General features: G+C 41.5%; 1 pseudogene; it reads right to left on the reverse strand.

The window, feature by feature from the left end:
• Window positions 1-3,676: 3,676 nt before the first annotated feature.
• Window positions 3,677-15,350, reverse strand: LOC133048438 (probable ATP-dependent RNA helicase DDX60-like; annotated as a pseudogene).
• Window positions 15,351-15,694: the final 344 nt, after the last annotated feature.

Consider the following 15,694-nt stretch of genomic DNA (forward strand, 5'->3'; position numbering starts at 1 on the left):
AAACAAAGCTAGTGGAGGTGATGGAATTCCAGTTGAGGTATTTCAAATCCTAAAAGATGATGCTGTGAAAGTGCTGCACTCAATATGCCAGCAAATTTGGAAAACTCAGCAGTGGCCACAGGACTGGAAAAGGTCAGTTTTCATTCCAATCCAAAGAAAGGCAATGCCAAAGAATGTTCAAACTACTGCACAATTGCATCATCTCACATGCTAGCGAAGTAAAGCTCAAAATTCTGCAAGCCAGGTTTCAACAGTACGTGAACTGTGACTTTCAATGTTCAAGCTGGATATAGAAAAGGCAGAGGAACCAGAGATCAAATTGCCAACACCCACTGGATCATCACAAAAGCAAGAGAATTCCAAAAAAAAATCTACTTCTGCTGTATTGAGTACGTCAAAGCCTTTGACTGTGTGGATCACCACAAACTGTGGAAAATTCTGAAAGAGATGGTAATACCAGACCACCTGACCTGCCTCCTGAGAAACCTGTATGCAGGTCAAGAAGCAACAGTTATAATTGGATATAATTGGTTATAATTGGTTCCAAACTGGGAAAGGAATACATCAAGGCTGTATATTGTCACCCTACTTATTTAACTTATACGTAGAGTACATCATATGAAATGCTGGCTGAAGGAAGCACAAGCTGGAATCAAGATTGCTGGGAGAAATATCAATAATTTCAGATATGCAGATGACACCACCCTTATGGTAGAAAGTGAAGAGGAACTAAAGAGACTCCTGATGAAAGTGAAAGAGGAGAGTGAAAAAGTTGGCTTAAAACTCAACATTCAGAAAACTAAGATCATAGCATCTGGTCCCATCACTTCATCCCAAATAAATGGAGAAACAATGGAAACATTGAAATACTTTCTTTTCTTCGGCTCCAAAATCACTGCTAATGGTGACTGCAGCCATGAAATTAAAAGATGCTCACTCCTTGGAAGAAAAGCTATGACCAACCTAGATAGCATATTAAAAAGCAGAGACATTACTTTGCCAATAAAGGTCCATCTAGTCAAAGCTATGGTTTTCCCAGTAGTCAAGTATGAATGTGAGAGTTGCACCATAAAGAAAGCTGAGTGCCTAAGAACTGATGCTTTTGAACTGTGATGTTTGAAAAGACTCTTGAGAGTCCCTTGGACTTCAAGGAGATCAAACCAGTCAACCCTGAAGGAAATGTACACTGAACATTCATTGGAAGGACTGGTGCTGAAGCTGAAACTCGAATATTTTGGCCACCTGATGGGAAGGACTGACTCATTGGTAAAGACTCTGATGCTGGGAAAGTTTGAAGGCAGGAGAAGAGGATGACAGAGGATGAGATGGTTGGATGGCATGACCAACTCGATGGACATGAATCTGAGCAAGTTCCAGGAGTTGGTGATGATTAGGGAAGCCTGGCCTGCTGCAGTCCATGGGGTTGCAAAGAGCTGGCCACAACTGAGTGACTGAACTGAACATTTGCAACTTCCTTCAAAATGTGTCCCTCTCCATCTTCTTTTTAATAAATGATTGATGGGTATAGAAATGATTGAGGCATAGAAAATTTATGGGCATATGTAAAGCAAATATAATAAAAAGTAATCATAGAATTAGATGGTGGGGCAAACAAAATAAAAGATGGTGGGGTGATGGATACTTGTTGCACACCTTTCAACTTTTTATGTTTGCAAATTTTTATAATAAAATGTTGAAAACTGAAGAATGGTTTTCTTTTAGTACTGAGATTATGGGTTATATATTTTCTGCAAATCTCCATTTGCTGTAATCATATATTTTAAGTAAAGTAGTTTGAATGTAAGTCAAGAGATCTTAATTTTTATTTTCAAAGAATTAAAATGACATCAGTCTATAATCATACAATATTTCTCACAGATGAAAATGGATTTAAACTAGAAATCAATAACATAAACATAACTGGAAAATCCAAAATAACTGGAGCTTAATTCTTTTCTAAGTAACACATGGACCAAAAAAGATATCTCATGAGAAAGTTTAGAGTATTTTGAACAAATGAAAGTTAAAATATAACATCAAAATTTGTGAAATGCAGTGAAAACAATTCTTAGAAGGAAATTTATAGTATTAAATGCATACATTAGAAAAGAAAGATCTAAAGTCAGTAATCCAAGCTTCTACTTTAGAAAACTAGGCCACAGGTGCAAGCCCAGTGCCAACGTCACCTCCAAAACTGACTGAGCCTCTGTGTCACTGTTGACAAAAGGCCCCTGATCATCAACAGCAAGCTTCCTGACTCCAAATTAGGTAAAAGGCCCATCTCAGTGCTCACCCTACAGTGACCTAACCAATCACCTAATGCCAACCTTGCAGCATGAATTTTATTTGCCTTGAGGCTATAAAAATTGGCTACTAAACCACAGGGACTGTTAACTCTCCATGGTCTGTCAGGAGGTCGGTCCTCTGAGCTCTCAGTGCCCTCCTTATCTTGCTCTTTGCTCTTAATAAGTTCACTCCCTTCTGCAATGCTGTCTGGAAATTCTTTCCTAGACTGTGCTTAGACTGCCATGACAGAAAGAGAAGAGAAAAATTAGTCCAAAATTAACAAAATAAAATAAATAAATAATAAGAAATGCAGCAGAAATCAATGAGGTTGAAAACAGGATATTAGCAGACAAAAACAACAAAACCAAGACCTGGTTCTTTGAGAAGTTCAAAGAAATTGATAAACCGCTAAGCCAGGCTAACTAAGGGAAAGAGAGAGAGGACAAAAATTACTAATACCAAAAATGAAGAGGGAACATTCATGACAATCCTATGGACATAATAGGATAATCACAGAATACTGTGAACAACTGTACATCGATAAATTTGATTACCTTGATGAACTGCACCCATCTCTTGAAAGGCACAAATCTTCCAAAACTCACACAAGAAGAAATAATCAATATGAATAGGCCTCTATCTACTAAAGACATTCAAGCAATAATCAATAACCATACAAAGCAGAAAATTTCAGGCACAGATAGACTCACTGATGAATTCTACCCAACAGTTAAAGAAGTAGTTATACCAATTCTCTAAAGTGTCTTTCAGAGGACAGAAGTAGAGGAGATACATCCTACTTCATCCTATGAGGTCAGCATTACCTTAATACCAAAACAGGAAAAGACACTGCAGGAAAAGAAAACTATAGACCAACATCTATCATAAACACAGATTGAAGAGTCCTCAACAAAACCATGGCAAATCAAATCCAACAATGTATAAAAAGAATTCTATTTCACAACCAAGTGAGATTTATCCCAGGTATGCAAGGATGGTTTAAAATTCATCAGCTGGCTAAGGAAGAAACATCAAATGATCATATCAACAGATGAAGAGAAAACATTTGACAAAAGCCAACACCCACTCATGATAAAAAAAAAAAATGAATAAATTATGAATAGTGGGGAACTTCCTCAACTAGATAAAGACCATGTACAAAAAACTAGAGCAAACATTATACTTAACAGTGAGAATCCCACAGACAGAGGATCATTGTGGACTACGGTCCACAGGATCACAAAAAGTTGGACACGACTGAAGCAACTCAGCATGCACAAAAAACTCAAAGCTTCCCCACTGAGAACAGCTACAGAGAAAGGCTACCCCTCTCACCACTCCTCTTCAGCACGATACTTGGAGTCCTGGCTAGTGCCTTCTCTGAGGAGAACTATGCAAACTGTCCTTCATTTCTCATAAAATCTGCGAGATAGCATTCTACCAGGTAGAAGCTACTGTCCCTGTTGAATGACTTCTCACATAGGCATGTGACAAGCAAGGAGTCTCCATCAGTCACAAAAAAGGTTAGATTCAACAAAATCATTTAGTAAACTGGAATATATAAAATAAAAATCAACCAGTTAAAATAAACATTACAGATTTATGACTACATTTTCTACAAGGACATTGTTGCTATTATTATTTTTATTATCAGCATTATTGTTGTTGTAGTTATCATCAACAACTACTCTTTGCTGAGTTAGTTCAGTTCAGTTGCTCACTTACGTCCGACTCTTTGCAACCCCATGCACTGCAGAATTCCAGCTTCACTGTTCATCACCAACTCCCTGAACTTGCTCAAACTCATGTTCATCAAGTTGGTGATGGCATCTGACCATCTCATCCTCTGTTGTCCCCTTCTCTTCCTGCCTTCAATCTTCCCCAGCATCAAGGTCTTTTCCAACGAGTCAGTTCTTCCCATCAGGTAGCCAGAGTATTGGAGCTTCAGCATCAGTCCTTCCAATGAATATTCGACTGGGGATCAAACCAGGATCTCCAGGATTGGAAGGTGGATTCTCAACCACTGCACTACCAGGGAAGTCCTCTTTGTTGAGTACTTATCATAGCAGGAGTCTGCTATGAGTTTCAAAAATAACCTTATATTTCAAAAATAACCTCATTTCAGCATTACGACTATCCTACATCAAGACAGTGCAATTACTATTTCATAACAAGAAAAACTGGGCCCAGTGGGACAAAGAAATATATCCAGTGCTAAAAGGCAGAGCCAAGATCTAAACTTAAGAAAATCTTATTCTAAGGCCATTATTCTGGATACAAACATATGCAATGTATCTGCATGCAAAACATCAGAAATCTGATTCATTTTGGAAACCATCTGGTAATAACACCTGTTGAAGGTCATAGGGAAGATAATGTTTTCCCACCATCACCAGACTGCTCTACGTAAGCTGCTGAATGGTCGTTTTTGTGCTTATCACTTTATAGACACGTGGACACACAGCAGAAAGCTTCACGTTATTTTTGTTTCAAAGTACTTACCTAGCTTGTGCTATTTCACTCAATATTGTCCTTTTCCTGAAAAATACTGCATGATCTGCTAACTTTAAAAAAAGGATTATTGTGAACCATCAATACTTTCAAGATAAACACATAGTTTACTTATTGTTAGGGAAAGAAGAGAGGGCAATCCAATTATTTTTAATACTGTTGAATCTGAGTATCTCACAATATTGTCATTTTATAAGCTATAAATGTCAAAGGTTGGAAATTACCCTATTGTGGTTGCTACTTGGACCTTAGAATAGAATATTTACTAAATATGGCTAATGTTTTTTATTTTGTCACCTCTAAATTAACTCTATTTTATGTAAATAGCATTCTTGGAAAAAAAAAAGAAAAATCAAAAATGCACTTATACTTACAACAACAAAGAGAATGAGCCAAAACACTAATGGTAACAAATTTCATGGAATAAACACTCTGGTGGCTAAGATGGACACTAATCAAATAATTACACAAAAAACTTAAATCATAAATATGACAAATGACACAGAGCTCAAAGGTAGCTTCCTTGAAGGTTTTGGGCCTGACAGCTGAAGAATCAGTACTCCCTTGTAATCTGTCCCATAAAGACAGTAAAGAGTGACGGAGGGAGGGTTCAAGATGGTCGCACAGGAAGGGCCTGAATTCACGTCCTCCCAAGGACACCACAAACCTACAACTAATACAGTAATTCCCTGAACTGGATAAGCAGCCTCCACAACAAAGGGTAAAAAGACAGCCTCAGGATGAGCAGAAGAGCAGAGAGAAAGTTTTGCTGAGAAAAAAGCCACAGCCCAGCCTCAGGATGTGCGACAGACAGCTTTCCAGAAAAAGGAAGGATGACTCCAAGGTCAGAACCTCAAGGCCAGAAGGCAGAGCCCAGAGCCACAGAGCATTGTGTGCTAGAAATTTTAATTTCTTGGGACCAACCAGTAACTCCTTTTTTTCCTTTCATTTTCTTCTTTTCTGAACAGGGAAGTTCATAACTGGCACCTGCCCCTGTCACAACGCCCCATCTTGGGCACAGATGACCTGCCTTCTAGCTCCATGCTACTTTGATGGAAAGGATGTCGGCTGAGAATGGTTCATATGCAGCAGCCTCACCCATACCTGATTTAAATAATTTAGCTGATGATATTTGGATGCCCTGAGCTGATAAGATTTAGATGAAAGTTTGGACTTGAGGTGATACCATCATGGGTTGAGGCTTTGGGGGACTTTGGGATGGGGTGACTGTATTTTTCATGTGAAACAGACATGAGTTTTTCTGGGCAGAGAGTGGACTGTACGAGACAAATAAATAGCCCCCAGTGAATGAAGTCCATACCCTAATCTGCAGGATCTGTGAATATTACCTTAGATGGCCAAAAGAACTTGCATATGCCATTCATTCATTTAAGGACTTTGACATGGAAGATTATCCTGGATTATCCAAAAGACCCAATATGATCTCAGGCAGGCAGTTAGAGAGGAGAGAAGTGCCATGCTACTGGCTTAGAGATGGGGGTGGGCACATGACAGGTATTGAGGAACCTCTACAAGCTGGAAAAGACAAGGAAACAGATCCCCCCAAACGCCCTGATGTAACACAGCCCTGCTAACACCTTGACGTTAGACTTCTGATTATCAGAATTGAAAGAGAACAAATTTGTGTGTTTTAATCCAATAAGTTGGTTGGAATTTGTTACAACAACAATAATTATTCAGTACAACTAACATTTACCATCAATTCCATTAAAATAATCAATCCACTTCCATCTTTGAAACACCTGTGAGATTGAGCCCACACCCCACTTCACTTACTCTCTTTCCCTGTGGAAACTTGCAGGGTGTACATGCTCCATCTCTACTCCTTCCCCTTCAAATTCCTGAAGGCGGTTGAGTTGACCTACTTTTAGACCAAATTTGCACTAGAGCTCCTCTGCCAAACATCACCAGCGATGAGCTATTGACGGCCAAATCCAAACAGCCCTGTTTAGTTCTTGAGTTACTGACTTGTTGTCAATATTTGAGATTTTCATGGCATTTCTTTTTTGAAAGCGTCTCTTCTCCCTCGATTTCAGCTACACTATTCCCTTCCAAATCTACTCTTCTTATTACATCTCTGTGTGCATGCTCAGTCCTCAGTTGTGTCAGACTGGGACCCCACGGACTGCAGCCCACCAGGCTCCTCTGTCCGTGGGATTCTCCAGGCAAGAATGCTGGAGTGAGCTGCCATTTCCTCCTCCAGGGGATCTTCCCGACCCAGGCACTGAACCTCTCAGCCCGCAGTGGCCTCTGGCTCACACACAGCTGAATTCTACGCTCTTTCTGTATCGCCCGTTCCCTTGATGGGAATGAACTCTGTGTTTTGTCTGCCCAAGTACTTCCTCCCACGTGTAAGTCTAATTATATAACTCCCTGGTTTAAAATCCATTAACCATACTTCATAGCTTTCAGATTAGATCTGCCTGTTCATATTTCATCTCTTTTTAGCACTCCCAAACACCATAGCTTCATGGTGACAAATGAGTATTCTGATTCAGATGATCTGTCTCATACCAGCTCCCCTACACATTAGCTCCAAGGATAGCAGATGAGGTAGGGAACTGGCCTCAAATTCTCATCTGTGAAATCCATCCAGATAATATGGCCCAACTCATGGAGGTGTTAAATGAGTAAATGAATTAGTTCTCGTAAAGAGGCCAAGGACAAAGTGATAGGATGCAGGTATTATTGTTGTTGCTGCTGTTCTTATATTATTATTCTCTTCAGGAACCATGAATGGGGCACTAGACTGTGGGTCCTTCCCTGAGCTGTGAGTAGACGCAGGTCTTAGTGCTTTGGCGTCTTTTTGTTTGCTGCATGGGTTTTTGTTTGTTTTTTTTAGCAGGTTTATGTTTAATCATTGTGGCTTCCCAGGTGACTCAGTGGTAAAGAAATCCGCCTGCCAATGCAGGAGACACAGCTTCCATCCCTGGGTCAGGAAGATCCCCTGGAGAAGGAAATGGCAACCTGCTCCAGTATTCTTGCCTGGGAAATCCCATGGACAGAGGAGCCTGGTGAGCTACAGTCCATGGGGTCACAAAGAGTCAGACACAACTGAGCAACTAAACAACAACTTTTTTTTTATGGTTTTTATCTTTCAATTTGTTAATATGGTGTATCACATTGATTGATTTGTATATATTGAAGAATCTTTGTATTCCCGGAATAAACCCAACTTGATCATGGTGTATGAGCTTTTTGATGTGTTGCTGAATTCTGTTTGCTAAAATTTTGTTGAGGATTTTTTCATCTTTGCTCATCAGTGATATTGGTCTTTAGTTTTCTTTTTTTGTGTTTAAACAACAACATTTAATCATTAAATTATTTTTACTAAAAATGATCCAATAATTCCAAATTCCAATATCTAATTTAGAGTTACATAGCATGTGGAACAAAACTGGGAAAGAAGTACGTCAAGGCTATATATTGTCACCCTGTTTATTTAAATTATACACAGAGTACAAGATGTGAAATGCCCAGTTGGATAACTGACTAGCTGGAATCAGGATTGCCTGGAGAAATATCAACAATCTCAGATATACAGATGATACCACTGTAATGGCAGAAAGCAAAGAGGAACTTAAGAGCCTCTTGATGAGAGTGAAAGAGGAGAGTGAAAAGGTTGGCTTAAAACTCAACATTCAAAAAATGAAGATCATGGCATCAGGTCCCATCACTTCAAAGCAAATAGATGGCAAAAAAATGACAGATTTTATTTTCTTGGGCTCCAAAATCACTGCCGACGGTGACTGGGACACAAAATTAAAAGATGCTTGCTCCTTGGAAGGAAAGCTATGACAAACCTAGACAGCGTATTAAAAAGCAGACATCATTTTGCTGTCAAAGGTCTGTTTAATCAAAGCTATGGTTTTTCCAATAGTCATACGTGGATGTGAGAGCTGGATCATAAAGAAGACTGAGCAACAAAGAACTGATGTTTTCAAACTGTCTTGCTGGAGAAGACTCTTGAGAGTCCCTTGGACAGCAAGGAGATCAAACCAGTCAATCCTAAAGGAAATCAACTCCAAATATTCATTGAAAGGACTGATGCCAAAGCTGAAGCTCCAATACTTTGACCACCTGATGGGAAGAGCTGACTCATTAGAAAAGACCCTGATGCTGGGAACGACTGAAGGCAAGAGAAGAAGTAGGTGATACAGAATGAGATGGTTAGATAGCATTACCAACTCAATGGACATGATTTTGAGCAAACTCCAGGAGATAGTAAAGGACAGAGGAACCTGATGGGCTATAGTCCATCAGGTTGCAAAGAATTGCAAACAGTTGGACACAACTTAAGTGACTGAACAACAACAAGAAGCATGTGAAAAGTGGATAATTTGATTGAGTGGCAACAGCAGCATCAGGCCAATTGCATCCAAACATCCTATTTTCCAGGCATTCCTTTAGGCATTTATTGACAATCTAAAGACTATGTCCCAGGCACTTGTTATACACGGTTGGTGGAAAAGCAAACAAAACACAAAACCCCTTCTTCAAAGCTTCTGTTCCAGCAGGGAATATAACCAATAATAAGAGAAGCAAGACGAGCATTGTGTTAGATTAAGAGAAACTACAAAAGACAGAAAACACAGGCATGAAGGGACGTAGGTGCTGAAGGAGAAAGGAGGATAAACTGTAGACTGCTGGGTAGGAAAGCCCACCAAGATCATGACTTCTGCCTGAAGCTGTGAAGGAGGGATGGACCCAGTGTATTCTACTCCCTGGGAGCTGCTGTGTCTGGCTGAAGGGCAGCCCGGCACTGAGGCAGTGAGACCATCCAGGGACAGCAGAGAGGTCTGTGTGGCTGAACCAAAGATCAGGGTGGCCGTGGACAAGGGGAACCCCAAGGTAAAGTGAGGAGGCAGACCCCCACACAGAAGGATGTCAGTGCTCTCTCTGAACATGGTGGGAAGTATATTGGATATTTTGGCCTTATTTAAGTTTCCTTATTTTTACTGAAAATCTGAATAATTCATACACATGTTTCTTTTGCTTTGGATAAATTTTCTTGAAAAATCAAGAAACAAAACAATATAAAAAAGAGCATAACATATTATACTCCTGAAGTGCTTGACCATGTAACACTTTACATATGCTCTTTTCCTTTTAATACCGATAGGATCACTGTTGTAATGGCTTTTCTGACAAGTTGCTGGTGAGATAAAATTAACTCAAGGGAGTTTAATATTTTTTAGGATTAAACTGTCAACACCCTTTCTTTGAAAAGGTTATTCTGGATCACATTCATATATGTATCAGCCGTACAATCGTGGGTATGATTTTCGATTGATAAATTGGAGATAAACATGGTATTGACCCTAGCATAGGCTGTGTCTATGGATAAGCAATTGCCTGGAAGTGTTGTAAATAACCTCCTCCGCTTTCCCCCCTGCAGGAAGACTCCTTGATAAGAAACCACACATTCTAGCCAAACTACAGTCCCAGTGACAGGAGTAATATGAACCCCCGGGTGTGTGACATTTCTGACACAGGCTTCTCCAACACCTGCTTGTCAGCCCATCAGAGGAAACCTCGGGGCTGAAGACCTGCCAGCTCCTGCAGATTCCTTCCCAGAATAGCAGGCGCTGAGCAAAGAGCGAGTCTGGCTGCAGCAGGCCAGGGCAGAGCCGGAGTTTCTGTGGACAGCAACTGGCCCCCACGCTGGCCTTTTTTCAGCATCTAAATCGTTCTCCAACAGCCGCTTTCCCCCTTTGACACATTCTTCCTTCCTGTCTGCTTTCCCCGGGGAGTCCTGGCCACATGGTCCAGGGCAGGCTCCATGGGGAGCTGCCCCTGAAGCTGTGGGCAGCTGTCCCCATGTCCCCATTTGTTGCAGCAAATGCTCGCCAGGCAAGTCTGATGCACCTCACCCCATGTCTCCCCAAGGCAGAGAAAACAAGACCTCTAGGAGAAGCAGAGGCTGTCAGCTGGGATTGAGGCTGTGAAGTCTCAAAGCCACTATTAGACATCGAATTATCCTGGCAAATCTGCCTTCCCATCTAACAACAACAACAACAACAAAATCAAACGGCCTCATACAGTTTGGGGAAGTCTTTACATTTGTAGAAAATAGCGAAGCATTTCAATGTAAACCATTAGAACTTTCAGCCATACAAAGATTGTTTTAAGTAAGTTATATTCAAACTGTAAAAACTGTTGGTTTCTTTCCTGTTTTCCTTTTTCCTAACTAATGCAAACACTTCAAAAAAGTCACTTTTTGTGGCCACTTCAAAACTCCCTGACTTTGCTGTTTGACAAACTGTATTTGAATTGCTTCCGTTTCTTGCTACTGTGAACAATGTGGAATTGAACGTGTTTTGCATACAGCTCTTGCTATAGTTGAGATTATGTCCTTGGAGCAGACCTGGGATGAAGTGGGTCAAAGGACGTGCCGTTTTGATGTTGGCCAGGCGAAGAGGACCGTAGAGGACGCAGAGTCATTTAATCTGCCATTTGCTCAGATTAAACAGCGGCAAATCAGCAAGCAGGGCCTGACCCATAGAAGAGGGACTCTGGTTTAGGTACTAACATCAGTGAAGTTTATTTTTAACTCTCTAAATTGAAACATACTGAATTCAGAATTTCTTGATTACTCTCTATTTTATACCCAAATGACTTTACAATTTTTTTACTCTCTTGCAGGTTCACCAGGCAAGAGAGGATGTCAAAAAATTAAAATGGCTTTAGCTCATTGTGTGGTTAACTTGTTTGACTTTTTTTTTTTTTTTGATGGTTCATGTAATGAATGCACACAAATGCCAAGTATAGGAAAAAAGGAGCTGAAAGTTTTCTTTAATCTAACCCTCCACAGAGAATAACTAGGATGTAATGTGCTTGTTGCCCTTAATAATATATTTGGGACAGTTTTTCCATCTCACTTCTTGGTATATTAGAAAGTACATGTTAAAAATGACTACAATTAATTAGGCAAAGAATAAAGAGAAAGAACAATCATAGTCAAGATAATGTCTGATGCCATTTTTAGAAGTAACACTGCATGGCGACCTCGGGGCCATGTCCTGCCCAGGCCTGCTCACACGGTCTGAGGGCACTCGCTGCCAGGCTGACCACTGTCACCCTCCAGGAAAACGTAAAAATGTGTCAGTTCTGTGCCAGAAAGAGAGAAATAACAGACATCGATATAGATATAGAGGTGTATTTATACACATATCTATGTAATATATAATGATGATGTTACACACACCGAAATGTACACTATTCTTATCTTAATCCTGTCCTGAATATAGTCCTGTAACTGCATACTTAGTCACTCATCCCACGTCCCTTTTTCTGTTCAATTTGTGTGAGCCTAACGAGCTTTCTTTCTGCTGCAGGAAGTGAAGTGGATATCAGTTCTTAAACTGTAATGAGGGCCAGGTCAGTGGAACTGGACAAGAACAAGCAGCAGATGTAGCTGGTGACTGTGTGCAGCCGTTTCAGGGAAACGTTCTTCCTGTACCAGAGTAAGACGTCAGCCCGTTCAAGCCAGCGCCCCTCCCTGTCTCCCATCCCCTGGGAGCTGGTGTGCAAGCCGTTGGTCTCAGAGCTCCCCTCCAGCCCTGGCCCCTTTCTCACAATCCTCCTGCATATTTTGCCACAATAATTCCTCTGGATAAACTCACATCAGTTTTTCCAGCTCCACAAAAAAAAAAAAAATACTGTTTTAATTGAGGTTATACAACATTTGTAGAATATTTTTATAGAGGATTTTTTATATCACAAAATCAATTCTTCCCACAGCACTCCATCTATTCCCCTACTCTGCCCCCCTTTTCTTCAGAACAGGCTAAGGCATGCATTTTGTGGTTAGTGCTCCTTGGGTCACTACATGATGCATCTTAGGTGCATGTGAATGAATCTGTGTATATACAAGGCTGGACCACATACACATACCCTTCAGTATAATTAATGTACCATATGACAGGGGAATCCTCCTCTCCCCATCCCACTGAGGGACTTTTTAACTGAGAGTGGATGTTAAATCTTGTCCAAAGGCTCATTAATAACCTATGGTAATGGGCATATAGCTTTTCTCTTTTGACTTATCAATATGGAGAATTAATTAAATCTTCAGGTGTTAATTAAGCCAACCTCTATAACTTGGATAAAACTCAATTGTCCATGGTGTAGTCTTCTCTCAATATACAATTTCTATTTACTAATTTTTTTCAAAATTTATATCACTATTCCAAACACAATCTGTATTTTTCTCTTTATTCAATGATACCCATGTTATTCTTTGCAAAAAATGTTAAATGTAATAATCCAATAAATGTTATTGGATTATCCAAAAAATGTTAAATCCAATAAACACCACTTTGAACTTAATGTCACTGGTTTTTAAGTCCTGAAGAATAAAACTTCTCTACAGTTGGGCCCTAAGAGTCAAGCTGAAAATGAGATTATTTCTGCTGAAGATCATAATTCCTAACAAGGCCACAATATCCATTTAAAATGTGCATTATAGAATCTATTCTCAGAAATGTCAACTCTCCGTTGATGACTACTGTGATAAAATTACCTTTCTCTGGTCATTTTTGTGCACATACACAAATTGGCAAACATCCCAAGTAACAGAAGCCTGTGATCAAAAGACTACCTGCAGGCTTGGGCTACATGAATGCAGCAGATTTAATCACAGTTCCTACAGCATAACTCATGAGGGGCAAATCTGAAGTTTACTGCTATGTACAGACGGACACAGGGCTTCTCAGACGGCTCAATGGTAAGGAATCCACCTGTCAATGAAGGAGACTCAAGAGACGCAAGTTTGATCCCTGGGTGGGGAAGATCCCCTGGAGGGAGATCCCCTGGAGAAGGAAATGGCACCCCACTCCAGTGTTCTTGCCTGGAGAATCCCATGGACAGAGGAGCCTGGCGGGCTACAGTCCACGGGGGCACACAGTCGGACACGGCTGAGCGACTAAGCACACATACACAGACGGACATAACCTGTTTAAACAAGCAAGGCTGTGGGTCACACCTGACCCTGTGACCTGTGTCCAAGCCACATACACGGGAGGGGGAAGATGCAGGGAGCCTGTGCATGGTTTGAAGGACACCTGTTCCCACAGTGGCCAAACGGACCAACAAGTGCTCATTAGAACAACTCTGCAAGCATTTTATGCCTCTAATTTTATTTTCTTCCTGATTTCTCAGTTTACTGTTTTATGTGCTGCCCCATGATCCCTGTTTGCTGGAGGACCATACCGCGAGTGAAGGGGGAAAGAAAATGTTCAGAAAGAGGGGAAGGGGATCAGCTCCTGGAAAACCAGAGGGTTTTCAGAGCTTTCTGGGCCGCCAGGGTGAGAAAACATCAAAGAAGGATGAAGGGGTAGGTCCTTTTCACATCCCCTCTATCACAAAAGGCTTGATTACCTTCGCCTGGTGTTTGTCTGAACAACCAGGGTCCTTATAATCTAAATGGAAGTTTATACACCTGTGCACCAAAATATGCACATGAGTGACGCCCTTGGAGGCAGATTCCAGAGCCCAGTCCTGCTTTCAGAAGAAAGGAGGCACGTGTAACATCTGGATGTCAACTCATGATGCCCCGACCTAGGGGTCAGCAGTCTCAGACTGAACAGCATTCCTGACACACAGAAGCAGTGTGATGTGATATATATTTATTGTTCTAAGACACTAATCTTCTCAATAATTTGTTATAAAGCAGCAGTTAACTAGTACAGGCTGTTCAAGGGGGAGCAGGCCCCCTAGGTCACCTGTGAGGAGAACGGGGCCGGTGGGGTGGTGAGGCTAGCCTGACCTAGGCAGGTGGAGTGCACCTGGGGGCAGGGGAACAGACAGCAGGCTGACGTCACAGGACACGGGCCACACACCTGGAGAGAAGCAGGAGCTCAGCCAGAGCGGAGGCTCACCTGAGAACACGTGGACAGAGGGCGGGCTGCTCAGTGCAGGCCTCGGAAGGAGCAGGAGGTTTTACACAAAGCAGCAGCCACTCGGAAGATGAACTAAGTAAGATCTAGTGGCGGGGTCACGCCCCCACCCCTGACCTTGGTGCTCACAGAAATGCTCTGACAGTAAATAAAGTGGGCCTCACAGGGCATGACTGTGTACACACAGGTCTCATCCTTAACATCCCCAGACCCTTCCCATGATAACTCAAGAGCCTTGGTCAAGAGTCTCTTCCAAGGAAAATAACTTTTTTTGTATCCCGACTCTTATAATACTTGGTAAACAAGCATGGTTAGCTCCATGCTCATGTTATTCAGGAAAAGTCACTTTTAGTCTTTTTTAATAAAGTCATATCTATCTTTGATGCTTCTCAGGACCACAAGCTATCTTTTTATTTCTGTATTCTTCTTACAGTCTCATGGCTTCCAGGCCTTTGGGAACCTGGCAGTCCAGGAACATGTGGGCCAGGCCCCGCTCTGGGCTGAGAAATAGCACACCCACCTGAGATTCACAGTGAGACGTACTGTCCGCCCCGAATCCGTTGGCAGGCAGAGGACCCCACCTCTGCCACTCGGCCGCCAGGCCACAGTGCTCTCATCAGCCTCCTGGGCCATCACAGAACCTGCCACCCCTCTGTCCCTCCAGGCTCTGAGAAGCCATCTTCCCCAGAAGCCCCAGCCCCCATCTCCCTGCAGATACACCAACAATACTGTTCCCATCCTACACACCAACTTCAGTTGCTTTGATGGTTTTCACACCTGCAACTTTTAACTTTTCATCTCTACAAAAAGGTCTGAGTTGTCTCCTGTGACCGAGGTACCTTAAAGATCATAAAATTTGGCTGTACTTCCCAGAGAGAGGACGGGGAGATGTACTTTCATTCCTTTGTGAATGACTCCACAACAACGAAAAAGGTTGAGCCGCTAATTTATCAGTAATATGTTACAGATCTTTTCGT

This window comes from Dama dama, chromosome 29, assembly GCF_033118175.1.
Source record: "Dama dama isolate Ldn47 chromosome 29, ASM3311817v1, whole genome shotgun sequence".
Taxonomy (NCBI): Eukaryota; Metazoa; Chordata; class Mammalia; order Artiodactyla; family Cervidae; genus Dama; species Dama dama.